This window comes from Halichoerus grypus, chromosome 6 (assembly GCF_964656455.1).
Source record: "Halichoerus grypus chromosome 6, mHalGry1.hap1.1, whole genome shotgun sequence".
NCBI lineage: Eukaryota > Metazoa > Chordata > Mammalia > Carnivora > Phocidae > Halichoerus > Halichoerus grypus.
The window spans coordinates 146,300,607-146,326,635 of record NC_135717.1 but is presented as its reverse complement, the minus strand read 5'-3'; the positions used below and the strand labels follow the sequence as shown (position 1 = coordinate 146,326,635).

General features: G+C 35.2%; 1 protein-coding gene across 11 annotated transcripts in view; it reads left to right on the top strand.

Moving 5' to 3' along the window:
* Positions 1-26,029, top strand: part of MGAT4C (MGAT4 family member C) — a 725,092-nt gene that overhangs the window by 581,244 nt on the left and 117,819 nt on the right. The gene's annotated exons all lie outside the window — the stretch shown is intronic.

The window sequence follows — 26,029 nt, the reverse complement described above, 5'->3', positions numbered from 1 at the left end:
ATCATCTCTCCACATAATCAAGCCTCAACTCTAAATATTGTCAATCCTTTGATTATTCCTTATCCTTTATATGCACTTACTGCCACCATCATGTCTTACTTTCAGTACTTATGATTTGTATTATAAATGTATCTATTTTGCACGAATTTCCATTAGTACTTCCTCTATTCCATGGTACCACCGTCTCTCACCTATATTCTTGCTGTGGCTGCCTAACAGGTCACCATTGCTTCCAACCTTAACTCCTTACCATCCGTTTTCCACACATATGCCATTAAACCATGCAATGGCTACCCATTACACTTAGATACAAAATTATTCTTGTCTACGAGGTTCTGTGACCTGGCTCTGGCCTAACTTGCCAATTTCACCTCATACCATTCCCTGTTACGCACTCACATTCTCCAAGCTCTTGTCCACTTTGACAATAGTTTATCCCTCTTCCCATAATGCTCATCACAGAATCATCTTCTTTTGTTTGGATCTGTGCTTGTATATAACCCCTTACAAGAAGCTTCCTTGATCACTGAATTTATTTTTTATTTTATCATTTTTTTAAAAAATTTATTTATTTATTTGAGAGAGAGCATGAGCGGTGGGGGGGCAGAGGGAGAAACAGACTCCCCGATGAGCACAGAGCCCGACTTGGGCCATCCCAGGACCCCCAGATCACAACCAGAGCCAAAGTCAGATGCCTCAATGACTGAGCTACCTGAGGCCCCGATCACTGAATTTAAATTAACACTTCTCCATTACTCTGTATCATGCCATCCCACTTTATTTTCTTCAAACATAATACAACACAAATTCTTACTAGTTGGTCCTGTTTCCACTGGAAAATAAGCTCCATGAGAACAGTTATTTATTCATTGATTCAGCAGTGTCCTCGGTATCCAGAAAAGGCCCAGATACATAGTAAGCACTCAACACATTATTTGTAAAAAATAAAAAATAAATAAATAAATGACACAGATGAAGTGCTAGATAAGCTAAGCTCTCAACAAAAATGAGTTTCTTACAGAAAATGGTTGGATCCACTAACCACTAAATTCACTTATTTGTTTTTCCTAGTTCTAGCTATGGCTAAAATTGTAATTAAATTCAAATATATTGTCAGAACCAATAGATCACTTTCTCAGTGACTATTTGTGATAATGCAGTTTGGAATTTACTCAAAATATAGTCTATGTCAAATAAGTACTGCTTTTTCGTAGTAAATATAACATTTTGTATAAATATAAATTCCAATAACTTACCTTTTTCTTTTCAACATGCTTTGATAATGGTTTTTCTACATCACTAAAATGTTTTTGTTCACAGCATCAGAATCTGTTCTTTAATATAAAGTTCATGCTCAGAAAAAGGAAGAACACTCACAATGAGAACAAAGCATGGACAGTGTTTTGACTTTTAAGCAACAATTTTAGGCATACGTACCCTTCTGACTTGTAACCAAATATGCGAAGAGGAATGTAAACTGAGGCTGCCTCAGAGGATTCAACTATGTCTGTTTTGTGCCTTTGTAGGGTTGTACTTCCATGATTTATCTCATAGACAATTTATTAAATATTTTATTTTGCTATATTTGTCTAGCATGTACTGATATACTAATTTGATGATAGATGGTCCCCCCCGCCACCCCCACCAATGGTCTGAACATTAGCGAATTCAAGAGATTCCCTCCAGGAGTAGGAGAACTAAAGGTCATGTACTTGTTGGATTTACAGCTGTTTGTACTGAGAGAGGGCAATTCATTTTTTTATTCTTTGCCTTTAATGTCAGAGAGCCTATGACCCTATATTCTCCACCACCTTTAGGGGCATGCAGCGGCAAAGAGTATTAGTTTTACAATTAGTAGTGCAGATTAGAATCTGTGGAGTAGAAAATATAACCGTTTGTACGGTCAGGGTCAGGGTATAGTGTCTTTAGCAGGACTGAAAAGTGATCTGACCTAGATTCGACACATTAGCAAATCACTAAAAGATCCCTGGGAGACTGAAAAGAAAAATGAATGATAACAAGGGGCTAATTTGAAAGTCGGTTCTACATACTGATAACTTTTTGTTTGTTTATTAAGGAAAAGACTGGGAACGTGTGTATGTGTGTGTGTGTGGGGGGGGGATGTTAATGTAAATGCATTTGTCAACATAGACATTCAATCGTTTGAACATAAATTTAGGCACTAGAACTGTGCCTGGTATTTAATGGCCACTCACTAAATCCCTAAATACTTGCTGAATGCATGTTATGTGAATAAGAGATGTATTTCTTTCTAAGTAGAGTAGTCCTGTGAGATCTACCATTCCACAAGAGGAACCCATGTAAAGACCTGGAAACAGGGGCGCCTGGGTGGCTCTGCCTTTGGCTCAGGTCATGATCACAGGGTCCTGGGTTCAAGCCCCTCATCAGGCTTCCTGCTCTGCAGGGAGTCTGCTTCTCCCTCTAACTCTGCTCTGCCTAGCTTGTACTCTCTCTCTCAAATAAAGAAAACCTTAAAACAAACAAAAAAAAAAACCCTGGAAACAGGATAAGCTTACTCACCATTGTAGGGCAGACGCCTCAGAGAAAGCTACAGGGAATTGAAAGACAGCCCCATCTGACATGGCAGGAAATCCAGAAGCTGAAGTGAGAGTTGCAGGTCAGGCAGGCTGTCTTAGAGAGTTCAAGCAGGAGGTCAGTGTGTTAGCAGGATTGCAGAACTTGGTTGTGAACCTGGCAGCAGGTGTGAGATCAGGAAGGCAGGCAGGCTGGATCATGCTAGCAGGGGACAGAGCTGGGAGGTCTAGCCCTAGGGCCCTAGAATTTTTATGCAGGAATTTGGGGAAAACAAAGTTATAGAACAGCCTTAGTGGCAGGAACAAGATAAGGCCTCATTTAAGGAACAGGGGCATAAAAACCTAAACCAGAGCATAATCTACAATATCAGTCATGCCTGCTATTGAGTGAGGCACTTGAATTATGGAAATTGGCCAGTTAATCAGAAAAGTAATTTAAAACAGGCTATTATTACAAAGTTACAAGTAGGTAACTTAAGATTTTATTTTAATAAAATACATATATGTATACATTCGCCAATCTTCATATAGTTTTTTCTCTGTGTGTTGGTCCATCAATTTGAATTCCCCTTATATAGAAGGGCAGAAAAGGGTTAACTCTACAGACCTGGATTGCTCAAACCCTGTACATTCCAAAAACGGTTTTAGCTTCAGTACCAGCCTTTGGCTGGCTTTTTAGGAGATAACTCTGTGAACCCTTGGAATACACTCCTTGATAGAATATTTTTATATGCCTGAGGACTTGAGCCACTCTGTACTTAAGGTAAACATCTGTTGTTGTTGTTGTTGTTGTTTTTATGCCTGAAGTCTTAAGCCATGCTGTGCCAGGTTGACTCATAAGTTTAAGTTAATAATGTAATGTATGATGAATGCCTGTTTTTGCTCTGAGGGAAGCTGGGATCTGAGTAGTTGAGGTTAGTCCTGTCTGCACTATATGCCTATTTTAATGACCTCCAATAAAAATTCTGGATATCAACTTCCTTGATTGGAAGCATTTTTCAAGGCTGTCACATATCACTGATAGGAGAATTAAGTGCATCCCCACAGAGTTTCACTGGGAGGGGACTCCTGAAGTTTCTCTCTGGTTTCTCCTGGATTTTGTCCTATGCAGCTTTTCCCTTTGTTGATTGTAAAATGTATCCTTTCTTTGTAATCCATAACTATGAGTATAATAGCTTTTAAGAGTCCCGTGAGTTCTTCTAGAGAATTATTGAGCCTGAGGGTTGTCTTGGGAACCCCTGACATAACTTCCTATATAAGCCACACCCATAATGCATTATCTATGATTTCTGGGTTTTGTTTCTTTGAAGAAGAAAAACTTAATAGTGCTTGGAATCTGAGTGCAGATTCTTCCCAAATTTTATGATTTTTGAGTTAATGGAAAAGTTCAGCTTGTAAAAACATGTATGAGAAGTAATGCAATCGACTCTTGTTGGGTATACAGAAGAATAAGAGGGAGTTGAAGTTCAGGGATAATTGTCCTTGAATAACGCAATTATTGAGTATGTAGTATTTGCCAGGTCTTACTGTATGCAGTTTATGTTTAAACTCACTTAATCCTCAGTGGTATTGTTCAGATGTCTATATGGATACAATGAGATGAATAGCTATTAATAAACTAGAGTGATTCAAGAAAGAGAGTTTGAGTTTCAACTTAGCTTACTAATGAAATATTTTCCTAAATACTCTTTATTTTAGGGAGGGCCCTATATCCATTTTATTAAGAACCATGGTTATCCTTCATAATTTTATTATTGGAGATAAAATTTGATACAATGTTCTAAATAATCACAAATCGTGTATTGAGGGAATGCACTGAGACCCCTGTTCAAGAATTAGTCTAAGATATATCATCCCACAAGGAGTTTCAACTTTAGATAGTTTCTTTGTAGTTTTCTTTCCCAGTATAGGTTGGAAATGGGAAACTGAGACTGTGTGCATTTTACTCTCTCACAGCTATGGAATGCTAAATGTTACTAGTCATCAATAAGATGTTCAGGGAAGAGGGCAATGTCCTACCTGAGATGCTTGAAATCTGTTTTAAGTAAAATCTGTAACAATTAATTAACTTCAAAAAGCATTTAAGGAAATGATATGCATTGGAATTTAAACTATTGAATGTAAACTTTAGTCACATATAATTTTCCTAGTTTTACTGATATTAAATGTCTGACACATTTATCTCTTTTAATATTATAATCTTAAAATGAGAATTTGAGGGAAGATCAAAAATTCAATTAAATCTGAAAGTCAGTCCTTTCAACATTAAATACTACCATCTTATTATTTTGAATGTGAAAACACACTTAAAATATAAATATGTTTATGTTAATGTAAAATCTTTAAAAGATTTCTCACATTGTGTTTAGTATAAAGCATCCATTCTTTATTTTTACAATATATAAGAAATCTTACATTCAGCACTAGAAATGAGAACTTAAAATGTCATGTGTTGTAGACCCTCCCACTGATATATCATATCACAGCTAAACTTTTATTTTCCTTTCTATAATTGTTCACAAAATAAAAAGGGGGGCTCAACAGTGCTTGAGGAGAGATACAAAAATCAAACAATTTTATTCAGATGAGATGATTTGTGTGCAAGCTGATCAAGCTACAAGCTTATCTCATTACAAGCTCAAGGCTGTGAGCATTTCATCATTTCTCAGATGCCATTAAGTTTAATAATATGACTGCCTGCATTGTGTATTAAAAATGTGTGGCTGTTCTGCAATTCTGTATAATGATGAAGTGTTTGTGAATATTTATTACTTCAGTCTTTAGTGCTCTCAACTTTATACTAAATAGCAAAGTTAATTGCCTATACTGTTCTAATTGCATTGTTTAGAGAATTCTTTCTCTTCTTCCTCTTCCGTTGCAGAGTTATTAGTAACATGCAGATTTTTTGAAGTGCAATAATTGGCATGTGGAAACAGGCATATAATTGTACCCCAAATTGAAACACAGTAGGTACACTTAGTCTCTGGCAGGGTCAATTAGCTCCATGCCCTTCTTTCTGGGAATGCAAGTGGTCAGTCCTGCTGATTTTAAACAGTTACAGAAACACTGATTTGCAGGCACCTGGGTGGCTCAGTTGTTAAGCATCTGCCTTCGGCTCAGGTCATGGTCCCAGAGTCCGGGAATCGAGTCCCACATCGGGCTTCCTGCTCAGCAGGAAGCCTGCTTCTCCCTCTCCCACTCCCGCCTGCTTGTGTTCCCTCTCTCACTGTGTCTCTCTCTGTCAAATAAATAAATAAAATCTTAAAAAAAAAAGAAACACTGATTTGTATATACAATTTGTTTCAAACAATTATGGTAAGAATATAATTATTAAATACCAAAAATGGAATGTTTGCAAGAAGTTCTTTAAAACTGGACACATTCATTAGTCATTCACTTTATTATGCTCTTCAAAATTGGTAGTTCCATGTAAAATGTTTCAAAATGGATTTTGTTGTCATTGTTTATATTCTTTTGTTTTGGTTCTTCAAATATATCTGTCTTTTGTTTTGCTCTCACTGGAACCCAGTAAATATTCTCTTTTGAAGCAAAGCTTTGAAATCCAGAGACTTGAGATTTAGCTTTAGTTTTGTCTCAAATGTTGTCTTAAGGAAGCATTTTATCTTTCTGTATATATTTCTACACTGTCCAAATAACAGGCACCGTACCTATATATTACAATCCGCAGTGCTTTCTCCCTAAACCACTAATTTCAGCGTTATCATAAGTAATTGTAATAGTGATTTAAGAGCTAAAATATGAAAAATTTTACTCAATATGATCTTCACGTTTTCCATTCCCTAGTGATTCACCATGCTTTAGCAATTTCTCCAAATTGGAAGGAAGAGAGCTCGGTTTTCTTCTGTAAATATTTCTGATGCCCCACTCATATTGGGCTTATACTTGGACCAGGCATATGCAAGTTAGGAGGGAAAAAACTATCCTAAATAATAGGAAAAACTGCATTATTGAATTTTTGTCTTTTATGTATTTCTGTTATCGGGCTTTTTTTCTACCCTCACCTCACGCAGTCTCAGACACTTTGATATTTAGATCCACCTTTCTCTGGGTCTGAGACACATATGAACTTCAAGCTGAAAACAGATATCATACAAACACACATTTCATAATTTCCAATATGCCAAACCTTTTTGGCTGGGATTATAAAGACAAGAAAAAAAAAAATCCATCCACTGTTGTTTAGATGGGCCAATGGTTTAGTTTTTCTGCTGAGTGCTGTGTGGTATAGGCAAGAGTTTACAATATTACAGAGTAGGTCAAGTTTAAGATAACTAAGATATTGCCAGGTGTGGAAACAAAAAGAATAAAGGCAAATGGATATAAAAGTGCATGTTATAATCTGGAATAATGATTCGAATCTACAAAGGAAGTATCAAGCAAGGTAGACTGTTGCCAAATTTGAAGGCCTTGAATCTCAATGATAATGACCTTTAAGTTATGCTGGTAACTACTGAGAAGCCACCAAATTTTTAACCAATTAATAAAATAACATCATAGAATTTATGGGAAGGAAAAGTTTCAAGAAATTTGGAATGCTCAGAGATATCCAGTGCTACATTGAGGTCTTGAATGAAGACTTAGAAAGGCCGTTGAGTTGAATAACTTGCAGGTACTTCTTTTTTTTTAAAGATTTTATTTGTTTATTTGACAGAGAGAGACACAGAGAGAGAGGGAACACAAGCAGGGGGAGTGGGAGAGGGAGAAGCAGGCTTCCCGCAGAGCGGGGAGCCCAATGCGGGCCTCGATCCCAGGACCCTGGGATCGTGATCTGAGCCGGAGGCAGATGTGTAATGACTGAGCCACCCAGGTGCCCCATAACTTGCAGGTTCTATAAGAGATTTAAACAGCCTAAGAGAACATGAAACAGGAGTCAGAAAATAACATTCTATTTAAAATACTTTAAAAAATAACTTCCAAGTAGATAGATAGGAAGATAGATAGATAAACTTCTACTTATCAATCCAGAAGAGTGGAATGTGAGATGTAGAAATCAGGAGGACTAATGTAAAAAAAATAAGAAGTATCATTTCCCTTGGAGAACAGAGTGCACACCCCCTGGCCAGCTGTAAAAATTAATATGCATTTAAGTGAAAAATAAGACAGAACAGGTGGGTTTTTCCAAGCAAGTATGGATGTTCATCTTACCTGTAGTTTTCTGCACAGAATAACCTGTCAGTCACAAGTAGTTAGAATATACAGCTAGTAGAATAGGTGGATTGCTCCATGACTGGCTGGTAGGAGAACCCATGGATCACAGCCTCAGCTCTTCAGATCATAGGAAATAAGGAAATGCTTATTCAGATATTGTTAAGCTGTTAAAATTGGTAATATTCTTCTTCTATGTTCTAATCAGAAATGATGTCTCTTATCACAAAGGGATGCTGTGGATTTTTCATTAATAATTTTAATGAGATATCTAATGTGCTAAAATGTTGTTCATATGAATATTTTTTATGCCCCACCTGCTAGTACAAACTTACTATCAAGGCAGTAGCTAGAAGTGTGTTATAGCACTGCTCCTATGGGTTCTAATATTGGACAGGGTTTCTTCATTATGGTGGAAAGTAATTAGTGAATCTCTTTTTTTTGCCTTGAGCATCTCTTCCTGTTCCTCCTTCTTACCCTAATCATCAAAGTACTTGGTTTTGTATACTTCTAAAATGTTCATTTCTTTGTATGTCAGTGTTCTAATAGGTGATCAAATAAAATAGGTAAAGTAGATAAATTATTACCAGATTAGCATAAATCCCACCTCACTAATTTTTCTGTGACTATTAGATCGTCCACAAATATAAACATATTTAATTTCCTAAAATGATAATTCCTTACAAAACACAAAATCTGCAGGAAGCACCTCTGAACACCTGATTATTTCAGGAACATAGATGTTTTCACAACATTAAAATATAATTAGGTCTAGCTTTGGCCAAATTCAGAAGGGTTTGAGAATCTGCTATCTCATAATTAATGTCTATAATTGTTGGTAATTATGTTGTTTAGTTTTGTGCACAACCCAATTTATTTTTTTGCACCAGGGCCCATGTCAATTATAATCTGGCCACAACTGTCAAGGCTATCAACAAATTAAACACTGATTGCCAGGGCTGCATGATAATGGTCTCCTACCAATTTGCATAAAGTAACTAGGTTCTTAAGCCTGAAAAAACAAGTCTGCGTTGAATGTTCTATCTCTCATGTCACTTCTAATTATCTACTAATGGCTAGCCAGGCCAGAATTTAACTCAGAAGCTAGAGGTAGATGGCCATGTAAGTTATAGAGATCTATTTCTTATATTTAAAATATTTAGACCCCATTTAAATGTTGTATGACCTGACAGATAATGTAGCAAGATTTGTGCGCTTAAACAGTTTTCTGTTTCTACAATTGCTTATGAATTACTTTAATGCAGCAAAATTGAGTCTTTAATATTTTTCTTTGTTTATTGTGTTTTCCTGCAAAAACAGCCACTTGGCACAAGCTGAAACAATGTAAAATGAAGAGCATGCATTGAAAATTTTTACTGTCTTATTGATGAAATATTTTTTTTCTCATAAAAGACCTCTTAAAAATTGATAATAATTTAAAATCCGTAAGGGCTGATTTTACAATATAACCAATGAATATTTTTAACATTCTTGTTACTGAGACAACTTAAATAACTTTGAACACAGGAATTAAAGCATAAAATCTCTTGTAAAACTTTCCTATAATGATAATTACTCTACTTTAGCCTATAGCATTCCATAAAGATATGTCACTGAAAATATGTTACACATTACAGTGGTGATGTATAATATGCTGAGATCCCTGATAAAATGAATCCTCAGAGTGAAGGTATTTGGGGTTATAATTCATGGGAACAAGAGCTTTTAGTGCTTTACAGTATATCACAAGAGTGACAACTCTGTGATGAAATGTAATACATAATTCCCTTGGTCACATACACCAATTTTTTCCTGACCCGAAGAATATTTTGTCTCTATTTTAATAATAGTGTCATGATTCTTAGCATCATAGAATAAGTAGATATTAGACCCGTACTTGAGGGTATAACCAGCAATGTAGTTTAATTAGAGAAAGCTATCAGAATTTTCACTGCATATAGCTTCTTTGGTAAATGAAATATTTCACTTGCTGAAATAGACAAACATTCATTAACATGACCTACAGTGACTACATATGAAAGATGAAATGAAAATATGAATTCTAAGGCATCATATGGAGCAGGACATCTAGGATTATGTAAAAAGTCTAAAGTACATGCAGGATCTTTTTCAGTTATATTTTTCTCTCATGGTCTCACCTGGATACCCAATGCACCTTAGTGGTTCCCTCTTCAACAAACCCCATAATTGAACTTTATTATACTCGTTAGTCTTGTCACTGGGATTTATTGAACACATATTAATGTGCCAGGTATTACTGTCGGGCCTAGAGGTCACAAAAGAGAAATCAACGTGGTTCCCATCTTGGAAAAGGCCACCATGGGAGCAAGCTACATAAATTATTTACTATCACAATGATATCCCTGGTCTATGATCTTTTTGATTTCTTTATCCTCTTCACACTAGTTCCTGCTGCCTTCATGTTCTGGGCTCAGCAATACCTATTATTTGCTATAGCAGTATGATTAATAATTAAAATTTCTGATAATGATACTTCCTACTACTTCTTTTTCTTCTTACCTCTATTTGCTTCTACCCGATTCTCAAACATCTGTTCTACATTTGTCTTTGGCTCTTCTCTCTAGCAAATTAATGCTGTACAATAATATAAAAATCTCATAACAGCAAAGGACTTTAAGACCGTTTTTTTTTTCAAGTGAGAGAAGTTAAGTTTAAAAATTAGAAAACCTACATATAAGTTTTCCTTTATTTCTAATTAATAGCTCTTCTGTTCTCCCATAGCAAGTTATACATACTCTGTTAGAGTACTTAGTATGTTGTATTAGCCTGTTGTTTACAACCTTCCCTCTCTTTCTGCATGGCAATATCCCCCAGGTCAAAAAGGCAGACATAATCTGGGTAGTAATACATTAAATGGAAATTGATCTTGTTCAAGAAAAATGTCATCCTTTTAAGCATGCCATAGAAGTACTATGTGTGTGTGCATGTGTTTTTAATGAAAGATATATGTTCCAGTGGAAATGTTTCATAAGCTATAGAAATTTACAAGTTGTTCTGTTATTTGGCATCACTATAAATTTTGGGACTCTCAGGTGAAAAAAAGCCCCCTTCCCACGTGGAATTTATTAAGGATTTGTATAGTCAGATTGAGTTGCCATAGCAAAATACCATAGTGGGATGGCTTAAACAACAGAAATTTATTTTTTCACAATTCTGGAGGTTAGAAAGTCCATCATCAAGGTGATGGCAAATTTGTCTTTCTAGTGAGAGAGCTCTCTTCCTGGCTTGTAGAGGGTTGCCTTCTTCATTGTATCATCAGATGGCTTTTCTTCTGTCTGCACATGGAGAGAGCGCTCTCTGGAATCTCTTTTTATAAGGACATTAATCCCATTGTATCAGTGCCCTGCCCTTGATCTTCTTACAGGTCCTATCTCCTTAATTACCTTCTGATAAGCTTGATCTCCAAATACAGTCACATTGGGGGTTAGAACTTTAACGTATGAACTGGGACACAATTAGTTCAACTGATATCCTTTGGTTTTAAAAAAGAAAAACCAACTTAAGTCTCAATAACCCCCATGCCTCTCCAAAAAAATAGAAGATACAATGCCTTTCTACATCTCTGCCAACATAGTTATAACCATCCATATATATACACAATCTTCTGTGCACATTTAGCTGAGAAAGGTTGGATTTTGTACAGAGAAGTTCAGCTAAAAGAAAAGAGAAATCAGAATTAGAATATATAGAGACATGTCCTGGCAGCCTGCTGTTGACATTTCCAGTCTTAGGTTTTGATGAGAAATATCTCATTTCGTCACAGGTGAGTTTGACAGGCAAATGGGCAACCTAGTATCTGAGTCTTTACTCCCTTACATGAAAAGATGTATGTGTACATAGGCCTCTTGTCAAAGGAGTAAAAAGAACTGGAAACTCCATCTTTAATCTATGCATGTCTGCTTTGTTGGCTTGATTTGCTTTGCTATGAATGGTCTCACTTTCTGTCTTTAGCATCCACATAACCACCAAAAAATGCTTATTCTATATCACTTGACCTCCAGGTGTATCACAGTAGATCTAATTATCTAACGCTGAATTCTAATTCTCATTTTTCAGAGAGAGAACCAGCCTGGCTTGAGTCAGAAGTTTGTTCCTAGTAAAACTGACTATAGCCATGGATACAGGTCATAAAATTTATGATGTTTCCATACTCACTGCTTCTGCATGTGAGTATTGTTTGAAACCCAGCATAAGACCACTGCCTGGTCAGAAGGGGATGCTGACTCTCCTTATAAGGCAGGCAAATTCTGGCACCAAGCTTGTGTTGTGGCAAAGTAGACTTTTCTAGTCTCACTCTCTTAAGCCTAGGAGTTTAGAGAAACTTCCATATTGTAGAAGCTACTTTAACCAGGAATAGTCTTAACAGGTATAACTGGCATTTAAATTGTAGTATCTGTATGACTTAAATTATATGCTTTTAGTTATGATATACTCACTACCTCTGAAACTTAAATGGCTCTTTTTCTTTATGACTAAAAAGCTAGACTTGAACATTAGGTATAACTGGTAATTGGTTAAGAGTATTTCATATTTCAGCTTTGAAAAGTAGGGGTCATCACAAAAAAGGATTATAAAACCTTTTCTGTACAGCTAATGGAAAATGTTAGGTTTAAAGCGAGCCCTTAAAATGTTCAGAGAAATTGTCAGTTATAGCTCATAATGGCTGTGGTCCTTATTGTTTTATGCCCAGACACATGAAAGGATTTATGTGGTAAAAGGCTTATAACCAGAGTTTAAAATAAAGATGTCCTCCACTTAGATTTTCCAATGTTTAAATTTATATTTTATTCTCATCCAAGTTACTTTGCAGAAAAAAAAATGGATTTGAGCAGCTATTTATATTTCAACTGAAATTGGATTCCTTTTATTTTATTGCTAATTACTTGAGAAAACTTAAATCTGTTAACTTTGTGTCCTTTCAAGAATTTCATCTCTTTTTAAAATTTATCTAGTGTGTCTGTTAACTTTTGCTGTCTACAATTAGCCAACAAATCTCAATGACTTACAGAAAGAAGCACTTACATCTCAATCTGTGGATTAAATGGTGTTTGATCCACAGTGGCCCCAGTTGGATCTCATATGACTCTCTTGTTCTTAAGGGACCAGCAAGCTAACTAGAGCATATTCTTCTCATTGTGACAGTAGAAGGCAAGATGCCATGCCTAAAAGGACAAGCACATTCCAAATTTCTGCTCTCATCATACCTTCTACGTTCCATTGGTCAAAGCAGGTCATGGCTAATATCAGTATCAGTGGCACAGAAAATATACCCCTCACTTGGAAGTTGGGGGAATCAGGAGTGTAGGGAAGACAAGAATATTTGCTGAATGATAATCTACTATTTCTGGAATAAAATTTAAAGTGTAATGTGTGTGTATATGTGTGTGTGTAGCGATTAGTCATTCCCATTCAACACATACAGTGAGCATTGACTGTTAGTCAAGAACTTGCTTATTGCTCAAAATAAATTTTTGAACAACAGAGAACTAAAGACTGACTTGATTTCAATATAAAGGTTATTAGTGGGCATATTAAAAAAATACACACTTCGTTTTTTAATTATTTTTGTGATAAATAATATATTTAGAAAACACAATGTACAATTCTGGTAGTCAATGAGGAGGGTGCATAATAAATTCTAAAAAGTCAAGAAAAGCTTCCTAAGGTAGTGATATTTAACATGAGACTAAAGAAGCAAAGTCAATCAGGGAAATAGGTTGAAAGAAAAAAAAAAAAAAGAGTTCCAGGAAAAAGTTTATCATGCATAAAGGCCTTCAGGCAGAAAAGAGAAACTGAATGTCAGTGTGGAGATAGAAGGCAAGGAGAGTGTTATAAAATATAAATGATGGAGAGGTCAGAGCAGAAAGAATCCTTTGACAATGTTAAACCTCTGGAATTTATTCTGGGATCAATGAGAAACGATTAAAGGATTTTAGTCAGGGTTTGGGTGACTTAATCAGATTTGCATTTGTAAAAGGTCACAGTAGCTGCTAGATGAGGAATGGATTAGACCCCACTATCAAGTCTTGAAGAAAATGTAGAGCAGCTGAATTTCTCATACACTAGTGGTAAGATTATGAATATGAAATTGGTACAAATGTTTTGTAAAATTATTTGACATTCTCTAGTAAAGCCGAAGATTTACATCCCCAAAGGCCTCATATTTCTACTCCTAAATGTTTGAAGAAACCCTTGCATGTATATATCAAAAGACATATATAGCAATGTTCATTAAATTGACTTTTATAGATGTTAACTAATTAATTTTTATAAAGGGATAAAACTCCCCAAATCTGCCAACATTAGACTGGATAAATAAGTTGTATTATTTTTATATACAATGGAATATTACACAGCAGAGAAAATTTAAAAACAACAGTTTTGCATAGCATGCATGAACATTAGGAATATAATTTTGAGTGAAAAAGGCAATTCATAGAAGAATACTTACAGTATTATTTCATAAGTAAACACTTGAGACACAGGAAACATCAACAATATATTTTAGAAATGCATAAATAATGAAATTTTAAGGACAGTAAAGCACTAAATGTTAAAACTGAAAGTCACAATAATGGTCATGTCTGAGTGAAGACAAAATTGAATAGGATCAGGAAAAGGCCCATAGGGGGCTTCGCAAACTGGTTGACGAATAGAAGAATATTTTGGTATTTTAGCTTTACACATTCTATAGCCTTTTATAATCTCTTATAATTACTAAATATTTAACAAAACATTATAAGCTAGATCAAAACATTATAAGCTAGATCTGAAGGGTCAGAGTATATAGAGATCATTTTGAAGGTTGTTAGAGTAATTCAGAAGAAATATAGTATTTCCAGGGTGAGGCAAATGAGATGGAGGGAAGTCACGTGGCCTTAGGAGTATGATGTGAGAGACTCTGAAGGACTGAGAATTTTCCGTGGCCTTGGCATATTCTTGATCTTTCAGCTGTTCCTCCCCACATCCTCTAACATATAACATTATCTTGTCTCTGTTCTTCTCCATCCCTATTGATACAAACCAGGTTGTCCAGTGGCTGTTAAACCATATGAAAAGTTTATTTATTCCTGAAGTAGCCCAATAAAACTTTCTACCCTAGTCCCTCAAGTTTGAATATTCCTTTGGAGCCTTCTCATACCTATTACTTTTTAACAGATTCTTATGCTAACAATTCTCTGGTTGATTTTCTTCAACAATATGATCAATCACCTGATGTATGGAATAGGAGCTGAGATAGATTATGATTTCATTCTGAGATATATTGAGTTTGAGTTACTTGTGAGACAACCAAGTGGGAATGTTGAGGAGCATGTTAAATAATGTTGTCTAAAGCTCAGAGGAAAGTCCAGGTGAGTGGGGGAAAAAACTGATTGTAACAATAGCCATAAGGATAGATGAAATTGCCCCCAGACGAGGTATAGAGTGCAATAAGAAAAGCATCTGAGACCGAGTGCTGAGGAACTCAAGCATTTATACATTGGATGGAGAAGGAAAAGCTGGCAATAGAGAGTGATGAAGAGGAACCAGAAGGGAGGGGGGAAATTATGAGAGGGGGTATCTCAAGTCATGTCTTCAGAAGCAGACCAAGACATAATGATTCACGTTCTAGTGATTTATTAGACAAGTGCTCCTGGAGAAATTAGTGAGGGAGGAAGGAAGAAGCCAAACATGTATGCGATTTCAGGCCAAGTCTCAGCTATAGCCTGGTTCCTTTGGAAAAAGCTGAAGAGTGAACTGCTACTCAGAATTCTTCCCTCCTCAGTGCAAAACAGCTGGACTTTTATACTCCCATAGGGTATTTGCCAAAGTCTGCTCCATGAAGTTATTGACCCCCAGGTACTCCTGTTCTCTGCGAATGGGCTGCAGTTGCCTGTGGACAGGCCTTAACATAAGGAAGTTAGAAGCAAGGATAACAGAAAGGAAGGGATGGTGCACAAAAATGATAAAGCCATCAGAGGGAATCTGGGTATGGTGTCTACAAGTGTCTGCTAAATATGGCGTCACAGAATCCAAAGAGAAAGTTTTAAGGCATGGTAGCTTTCACTAAAAGCTCTTCTTGAGAGTTTAAGGTGAATTCTGAAAAACTAAGTATCTATTAGACTGAGTCACAAGAGCATGCTAAAACTTAGGCTTGATTATATGATAATGTCATATCAGGAGCTTTCACTTTATCTCTTAGGCAATAAGGAGCTATTGAATGGTTGTAAGAAGGAGAAAAACAAAATCTTAAAAATATCTTCAATGAGGACAGCACTTGAGGATGTTTGATTGAAGCCTAGGAAACCATTCTGAAAACTGCTACAAAAGTTCAAGAGTTTATAAAGGTTTAGAGTAGTAAGAATGGATAGAAGTTGCCTTTTATATTTGAGACAAAATAAACAAAGATTATGGCTCCATGAAAAAAAAAAAGCAGTGAAGGATGACTACAGGTTTCTATATTTGGTTACTGAGTTAATAGAGAAATATGAGAAGGATCCTGGAAATAATCTATTTCAACATCAATAGGATGTATAATGGATGTCTCTGGAATACATCAGGCAGTTGAATACAGAAGTCTGAAGTTTGGTAAGGTGATCAGGATACCAGACAGAAATTTGCACACCATTTTTTGATCATATTTATCATAGTTAAATACATGAGTGGGTAAAAAGCCCCAGGATAAGAAAAGAAATAAGCCAACGGAATCCTGGTATAGAATGTTTAAATAATAAAAAAGCCATATCAGATGTTAATTGGCCAACTCTTTCAGGTTAAATAATATCTTTGTGATTTAACTGCTTTTCTGGTCTCTATTGTAATCTCTATACAGATGACAATTAGAGATACTCTGCCTAATCACTCCATCTAAAATATCTGTCCCACCTCTAATCCCATTTTTCTCTATCTCCTTCCCTTCCTTTTTTCTTTATAATACATTCCACTAGCTGGGATTATATCATATATTCATGGGTATATTTACTTCGTGTCCTCTGCAGTAGAATAAAAGCTCATAAAGATTGAGTCTCCCCTCCCACACATATACCACCAAATATATCCCCTGTTTTTAGAATGCTTCTTGGAACATGATACCAACTCAATATTTTTTTGTTAACATTTTAAGAGTTCATTGACCAAAAATTGACTGGAATGGGGGAGGCCCCAAACAGATGTGGTTAGGAACACTCTGGAACATGAGCCAAGGGAAAGACTTAGAGAAAGGACAGAAGCAAATAAATACAGAAAGAAAGAAAGAAAGAAAGAAAGAAAGAAAGAAAGAAAGAAAGAAAGAAAAGAAAGAAAGAAAAGAAAGAAAGAAAGAAAGAAAGAAAAGAAAGAAAGAAAAGAAAGAAAGAAAGAAAGAAAGAAAGAAAGAAAGAAAGAAAGAAAGAAAGAAAGGAAGGAAGGAAGAAAGGAAGAAAGAAAGAAAGAAAAAGATTTGCTATGCCTAGATGGTTATTTGTGATGGGTTTTCTTTAACTTTTAATTTTGTAACCTTAGATTTTGGTTTGCTCATGTAGGCCGCCAGGGCATTAGAGTCTGTCAATCTAATGACCTCCTTGTTTAGTTAATTTAACAGGAACTTATGTAAATGCCACTTTGGCAGCCATGGGAAGGAGGTGCCTACTTTTTCATTTTGCTCAAGACATCCTACATCTGCTATGTGTCTGCCTCTGTTGGTCTGAATGCCCTGAGTTGGCTCTGCCTGGTTTCCTGATGCGAGTGTTCTCCAGGGCAACAAGTCCATGTCACATCCCTCCATCAGAGTGATTTCTCGTCTGGCCTGAAGGATGGTCTCCACTTACTTCTGAGCACCATCTGGGTGCTGGGGAGATTTTGGATGCTCTTGCATGACAGTATAGGAACCATGAAGATCCAGGGGGCTGACTAGGCTCCTTTAATACGTAGACTTGCCGTTCTACCCCTTCTTCTTTATGATCCCTGCTCCACCACGCTGTCAGAAGCTTTTAAACTTCCTCAGCTTACTCTCCACTTACACATCTCTATTCTTGGCTCCTCAAATAAATAATTTGTAACTGATACATCCAACAGCCTTACCGGGTGGTTATTTTATGGACTCTGTTTATTGCCATTTTAGACAACACTGTTTGCAGAATCAAATTCCCTATGCAAATCATAAATCTCTGAAAAAATTAAGCCAAAGTTGATTCTCCAATTATGAAACAAATTCTTAAATTATTTTAAAGAATCTAGGACTACAATTTTAGTCCCAATGAACAAAATTGCTTTCTTGTATAATCTTACTATAATTTAACTGTATCCCTAAGCCCTTACTATAATTTAACTGTATCATGGCAAAAATTCATGAAGCATTTACTTGGTAAGTAATTTGTGTCCAGGTTCCACACTCATCTTAGTTTAGCAATAATGTGCCTGGGCCTAGTGTATTGATAGATCATTTGAATCTGAAAAGTACACACTGTATCCTAGTAAATTAGTATATTTCTACATGATATTAAGGTGCTGTGAGATCAAAGACTTGACAGAAATTCTCTAAGGGCCAGATTCTAATCAGTCTCACCATGAGGCATGAAGCTTACAGCACTATGTAAATAGTGTACTTTCATAATTATTGCGCACACACACATACACACACACACACACACACACACACAAACAGATTTGAAGCATGTTCAGAGTCCAGGTATAGTTCATAACTTTCTTTTTATCTTCCCATTTATCTCCCTCTCCCTTTTGTAATACTGTCTCAATATTTCCTTGAGAAATTACATGTCTTAGCCTTTGCATGAAACCTTACAAATAAGGTTTCACGTACATACTCTCCTCTGATGGTCACATGGCTATCTCTCTTCAGATTCGAATTTTGAACTGAAAAACATTTAAAACAAAAAATATTGGGAGCTGATTCTTACTAATGTTATTATTCCAATAAGATGGCCCCTTAGTTCCTCTCACCACAATTCCAGAACTCCTTTGGATCCTGTCCTTGATCTCCAAACTTTCCTAGGATTCTGAAAGCTACTCCATATCCCTCTAATAAATTCATATTATGTTTTATTAGCCTAGAGTTTGTTTCCATTGCTTATCGTCAAAGAACAACAAATGGAGAGGCCTTATTTATGATTCTTTTTACTGCCCACAGCTTGAGTAATATATATATGTGATCTGGTAGGAGAAAGGAAATCTTAAAAGTGTAGTTTCATGGCATTACTTAATTCAGTCCACACTGATGGCCCTGGGCCTACCTCTGCATAGCCTCCATTCTGCACCTGGACACCCTCTCCTTCGTGGACACTGTGTGCTTCAAAAGCCTGAAGAATATTTTCCTTGACTTCTGAGAGATCAAGATCAAGGTGTACATGGCCACCTGCCACATCCCTGTGGCCCCCCAGCTTGAGGCTGGGCACAGGTTCGATGCATCTACCACTAAGCAGCATCTCTGCCTTTGTTCATGATGCTGTCCTCTTTGCCCTCCAACACCAGCAGTTTGCCTATCAGCCCTGTTTTTATTCTCAAACTCTGACCATTCTACCACCCTGCCTGAGACTGCCCATCTCTGCAGGTTGTGACAGAGCACTCAAGAGGAATGCCTCCAGATGTTACCCCAGGAGTCCCACCATACACATACACATATACAACTCAGAGATGGAGGTCCTGGGTCTTCCAAGTTCAGTGCTATAGGCCTGGGATGGGACACTGACTGAGTGTGGCGGAGGATGCGTGTTTTTAGCCCCAGAAACAGACTTGTTTACACAGCAAAACAAAACAAAAAGTGTAGTTTCATGGCATTACTATTTATTACTTTTTGAAGTTTGGGATTGTTAATGTACTTTAATGTACTCAGTTATACAAAGGTATCCAGTAGATTTGTCCTTGGTGATTTGAGATACCATGAATGATAACCTCACATGTAATAAAAGTTTCTTTTTCTGAGTTCAGCTGAAATATCTCAGTGTAGACAAGCCTGTTATTAGATCTTCACATATGACAAATAGCTTTCTGTCAGCCACTCTTTCCCTCTCCACTGTCCATCATCCTAGCCTTGGAGATCAGCACTCTTCTCCTTTGAATGCATTAGTCATTCATGAATAATGACATAAAAGCTTAGCAATGCTCCAGAAAGAGCCTTTTATTATACTTTTCTAACAACCATTAATATCTATAACAACTCAGCGGTTTTTAATTTTCTTTTATAAAAGGACAAGTTGTAACTACATGACAAAATGGCATGGGGTCCAAAGCTATTACCAGTTTCATTAGTGAGGGTAAGAAAGGAAAAAAAGAAAAATGAGCTATACTACTATCAGACACATGAAACCTTTGATTAAAAAAATATATATAAAACAACTTTTTGGGGGAGTGAAGGGTCATTGAATTTATAAACATTAATTATAACAAAAAATCACACAATACAAAAAAAGGCTTTATTTTTCTATCTAAATCTTCTGGGTATTGCAAGAAATTAAAAACTTTAAATTTATATTAGCTAAAATTTTGAAGCTAATGTAGGTTTTAACAAAGTTATGTACTTCCATAACAGTTTTGAAAAAGTATCATTGAAACAAAAATATAGAATAAAAATTACTGGTTAACCAAAGAAAATATTACTTTTTGGAACTACATTTGTGAATCATTTCAGCAAGAATGTTAAAAATAAGCAAAACAGTATTTGAATCTAAGTGAGAGGCTATCATAATTGAAAACAAAAATGGCCACAATTATTTTAGTTACATAGTTATATATAACATAATCAGGATTATTTTGTCTATTACATATTACTTTCTCTTCTTGAATTTAAGAAAAATGGAAAATTCAAACACAGCAGTTAAACTTTTTGGGTTTCTCATAAATATTTTATAGCAAAATAAAATTGGGAATAAAATCTTTTCAGTTTGGAATAAAATCTAGATTTAGGAGCAAAATTGCATATCATTAAGTTCTCCACAAATGAGATGTTTTACTTTGTTTTGTTTTGTTTTCTAATTGAATATGTATCTTCCAAAAGAACCAGGTCAATACCATTAATAAACTGCTTTCAGATTTTTTTCCTACTTAAGTAGATTTCATCTTTCTTACTTATCTGAATGTTTATTAACGAAGATTTATTAGGACCCAAACTTTGTTTTTCGTTGTGAATTCCAGCTTCCTTTTGGATTTTTACAGAAAAAGATTTTGGATCCAGGTACAATGTAGGTAGTTACAGAATAAACTGCATTATAATAAGCATAACAAGTCAGCATAATAAGCACTGACTTAATTCTATTTATGACTGTTATAGAGTAACCCTGATTATCCTTAGATATCATGCAAGAGCATATAAGGAAAATGATTTGTTCATCTAGACTATCATACTTTTTCAATTAGGGGAAGCTCTTCAAATGTTTTTTTCGCATAAACTCATTTGTTCCTAAATTTTTCTGAAAGTTTAGAAGGCAGCACAGGTAGTAATGTCCTCATTTACAAGTAAGGAGGCTAGAAGTTTTGATGGGTGACAGACTACTGTCATGCTTAACTACTTATTCCCAATCTCTTTGCTGGAAATTCTCTTAGACACAATTAAAGGGCAATCTGATCTAATAAAAAAAATGAGCAAATCAATTAATCTGTACTTTATAAGTATATATTGTCTGCCAATTTCTTTCTAATAGATGATGATTATAGAAGAAAGAGACTTGCATATGTTTGTATGAGAATCTATTGGAGATATATTTTATTATTAGCAGAATTACACAGAGATGCTAAGCCAAAGATTCAGGTGCTTTATGTAGGGAAAAAGAAAAAAAAAGAAAAAAGGAAGGGACATATACAATGTATAGAGTAGGAGTTTACAATTGAAACATGTGAATCTTCTTTATAGAATGTAGAATAATTATCATAACATCCACAAATTTATTTAATAATGTAAACAAATTTAATTTTCTATACCAAGCATATCTTATAGACTAAGGTTTAAATTCAATTTCCTATCATAATGTATTTTTAAAAAGCAATGATCTCTATGAGCTTCATGGTTAAAGGCCATTTTCTGAGATATTTTAAAAAACAAAGATATGTCATTTAAATAGATGAATACTTTGACTCCTGTCTTTTTGATAACTATAAAAGAGAACATAATTATGATAACAATGAAGAATGTATATTTTTCACATAAAATGATTTGTCCCCCACCCCTTGCCCAGTTTAGTCTCCTTGTTCATTGTGCTATTCTGATCTACACTGAATACCTCCAAATCTTCCTGGGAATTGTAATAAACAGCACAGCACTTTGGATTCTCAAAACCTTATGTTAATAAAATGTTATCCTCTCCTGGGCTTTCATCAAGTACCATATTTGATAGTTGCTTTATTTTATTTTTTTCCCAGAGACAATGAGTTAATCATTGTCAAGTTAAGGCACTCATTTGTACATACAAGGCTTATTTACTGTCATACATGTACTGTCCTATGGGGCGACACCCCAATTCTGTATTTGCATTCTCTTTATAAAAATCCACTTAAAGTAGTTGGTTTCTTTGGCTCTTGTATATATTTGCTTTTGTATGTATTTGCAAAGATAAATAGTATTATGTTATAATTTGTCTTTGTTATTTCGTAAATTACTAGCCCTATTGAGATATAATTTACATGCCATAAAATTTACCTATTTTCAATGTGCATTTCAATGAATTTTAGTATATTTATGGAGTTGTACAAACATCATCACAATTTAATTTTAGAACGTTTCTAAACTTGTGCCCATTTATAATCACTCCCCATTTCTATCCCTAGCCCTTAGAACCATTAATCTAATTTGTTTCTATAAACTTGTATTTTGGGGGAATTCTACATAAATAAATCCTGTAATACGATTTTAAGGAACAATTTTGCTATATAGAAAGCATGCAAACATTTATCAGTTCTCTTATATATAGCCATCTATGCTACCTCTAATCCAGTGCCTTGCTATCAAAACCAATGTTGCATAGACACTTGTTCACTTTTTTTTTTTCCTCAGGCATTTCTGAAGAACACACAGAAGGTTTCTTAGTCATTGGGTATGCAAATACATATTTTAACTAAAGATTACCAAATTTTCTACAAAAAAACTATATCAATATACATATCTGCCAGCAGTTTATGAGGCTAATTGGTTCCAAACATCACCAAATTTGGTGGTATTGGATTTAAAAAAAAAAAAATTGATGATTTTATCAGTATAATGTTATTATTGTTTTAATTTTTAATTGTTACATTAATAGTAAATAGAATATCCTTTTGTACGCTTATTAGCCATTCAGGTTTCTCATTCAGTTGGTTTCATATTAATACTCTTCTATTTTACTATTGCATTTCCTATTCCTCCTTTTTTTTTTTTTTTTTTTAGAGAGGGAGAGAAGGGGTTAGGGGCAGAGGGAGGGGAAAAGAAGGAATCTCCACACCCAACACATAGCCCTACATGGGGCTCGATCTCACAACCTTGAGATCATGACCTGAGCTGAAATCAAGGATCAGATGCTTAACCGTCTGAGCTACCCAGGCACCCCTGCATTTCCTATTCCTAAATGCTATTGCATTTCTGTTATTTGCAAGAGTACCTCTATATATTCCAGTATTTTTTTTTATATATATTCCAGTATTAATTCATGTTGTGTCAAATAGCTTGTCCCAATTTATCACTATTAGTATTGTTAGCATTAATACCACAACTTTGAGCATAATAAGTCAATTGGTATTTATGTCTTTCTATACTTCTTTTGTACAAAATTGTGCAAACATGACTATGGAACAAACAATTAATAAAGGCACTTCTTTTACACACTTAGAAAAACACTTAAACTCAAAGAGTCAGCAGATGATTCTCCCAAGCAGAGAATTGTGGAGAACAGATTACTGTGTGTCAGAACTAAGGAAATAGTAGACTCAGCCAAAAAAATAGAAAATAAAAAATGAGTCTATTAAGACAATAAAAATGTGGACAGTGCCATACTTAAAGGTAAATGTATAATTTGACTTAATTTGACATATCGATTTGGAATCCTTTTGAGGTTGGAAATAATGGCATTTAACACTGTCAATTTTTCATTTGTGTTTTACTTAAAAGAACATTTTTACAAATATTGTTAAGTGTTTTATATATTTCACTAGATTGTGGAAAAACTGATCAGAAGAAGAGTTATTCTAGGACAAAAGTTTAATAGGAAACTTCAGGCAAAAAAAAAAAAAGTCCAAACATTATTGAATTTCAGAATCAATTTATGTTGCCAAAAAGAAAGTTCATATTCTACTTAGCATGAAGCTACTCATTCTTTTCCATTAAAAGTCACTTATTATAGGGCGCCTGGGTGGCTCAGTTGGTTAAGCGACTGCCTTCAGCTCAGGTCATGATCCTGGAGTCCCGGGATCGAGTCCCGCATCGGGCTCCCTGCTCGGCAGGGAGTCTGCTTCTCCCTCTGACCCTCCTCCCTCTCATGCTCTCTGTCTCTCATTCTCTCTCTCTCAAATAAATAAATAAAATCTTTAAAAAAAAAAAAGTCACTTATTATATTTGCCTCCAAATAAAGCAACTATTTCAGATGTTCCCAGTCAATCAGACAGTATTTATTGAGTATTCATTTAATACATTGATACTAGATTCAGGATAAAGAGATTTAAAAAAAAACTTCAGCATTTCAATAAAAATTTATGAACCTACACAGACTAGCAATTCCTGAAATAACTTGGTGTGGAAAGCTGTCCAGAGAGAGATCAACTTATTATAACCAAAAGAAATTACGGAATGATTCATTTTAATCATTTGTACCACATACAACTTACTGCCTTTTTAGTATTCTCTTTTTTTTTTAAGATTTTATTTTTTTTATTTGTCAGAGAGAGACACAGCCAGAGAGGGAACACAAGCACGGGGAGTGGGAGAGGGAGAAGCAGGCTTCCAGCTGAGCAGGGAGCCCGATGCGGGGCTAGATCCCAGGATCACAATCGGAGCTGAAGGCAGACGTTTAACAACTGAGCCACCCAGGCGCCCCTTTTTAGTATTATCCTGACTTGAAAATTGTACTAGATGGTCTTAGTCTTATAATTGAATTAAATAGGGCATATGATAGTTTTTATTTGAAGAATACTATTAATTATGGCTATGATATTAATGTATCCAATATTTTAGCTATATATAATATACAGCCCGCATTGCTCATTTTTTCAAACTAAATTATTTTTTTATTAGTTGTTTTGTGCAGACAGAAAAAGAAAATTGTTACATATATGACCTCTTTACTATGGTACTACTAATTTGCTTAGTAAATTATCGTTAAAGAATTAGGAGTCTAGGAAGATAAACTTCAAAATCTGGCTAGTGTCATGAAGCCAATAACAATTCACTAAAATATTTCAGCATATTTTTCTGGAGAATATTAACAGTGATTTTTATTGAAAGAAAGACTTTATATATAACAAGAGAACAAATGCTAAATTCATTATAACTTTGAATTGTTGCAAAATGTCTTGTTATTAATGAATATATATTACATCAACTATTATTCAGATTATTTTCTCCAAGAAAAATATAATGGACCCAGAGAATACCCAAATATGAGTATACAAAATTATGAAAGAATAGGAAAACTCACCATATCAAGAATATCTTTAAAAAGGCACAGTAAGATGAGGGTCACTGCTTGGGTAAGAAAAAAAAAATGAGTTAGTATTTCTTGATCCTCAAGCATAATATATACATGATCATTTTTATCATTTCTTAGATACAGATATTTCATATACATTATCCTACTATTTTTTCACCAAATTAAAAGATACATAGTTATCACATTTTATGTGGGAATAAACTGAGGCTCAGAGAGAATTTATTACTAAAACAAAGCTATCCAACAGACACATGAAAAAATGTTCCACATCACTTGCCATCAGGGAAATACAAATCAAAATGATAATGAGATACCACCTGCACCAGTCAGAATGGCTAAAATTAACAAGTCAGGGAACAACAAATGTTGGCAAGGATGTGGAGAAAGGGGAATACTTTTACACTGCTGGTGGGAATACAAGCTGGTGCAGCCACTCTGGAAAACAGTATGGAGGTTCCTCAAGATGTTAAAAATAGAGCTACCCTACGACACAGCAATTGCACTACTGGGTATTTACCCCAAAGATACAGATGTAGTGAAAAGAAGGGGCACACACACCCCAATATTCATGCCATCAGTGTCCACAATAGCCAAACTGTGGAAAGAGCCGAGATGTCCTTTGACAGATGAATGGATAAAGAAGATGTGGTTCATATATACAATGGAATATAACTCAGCCATCAGAAAGGA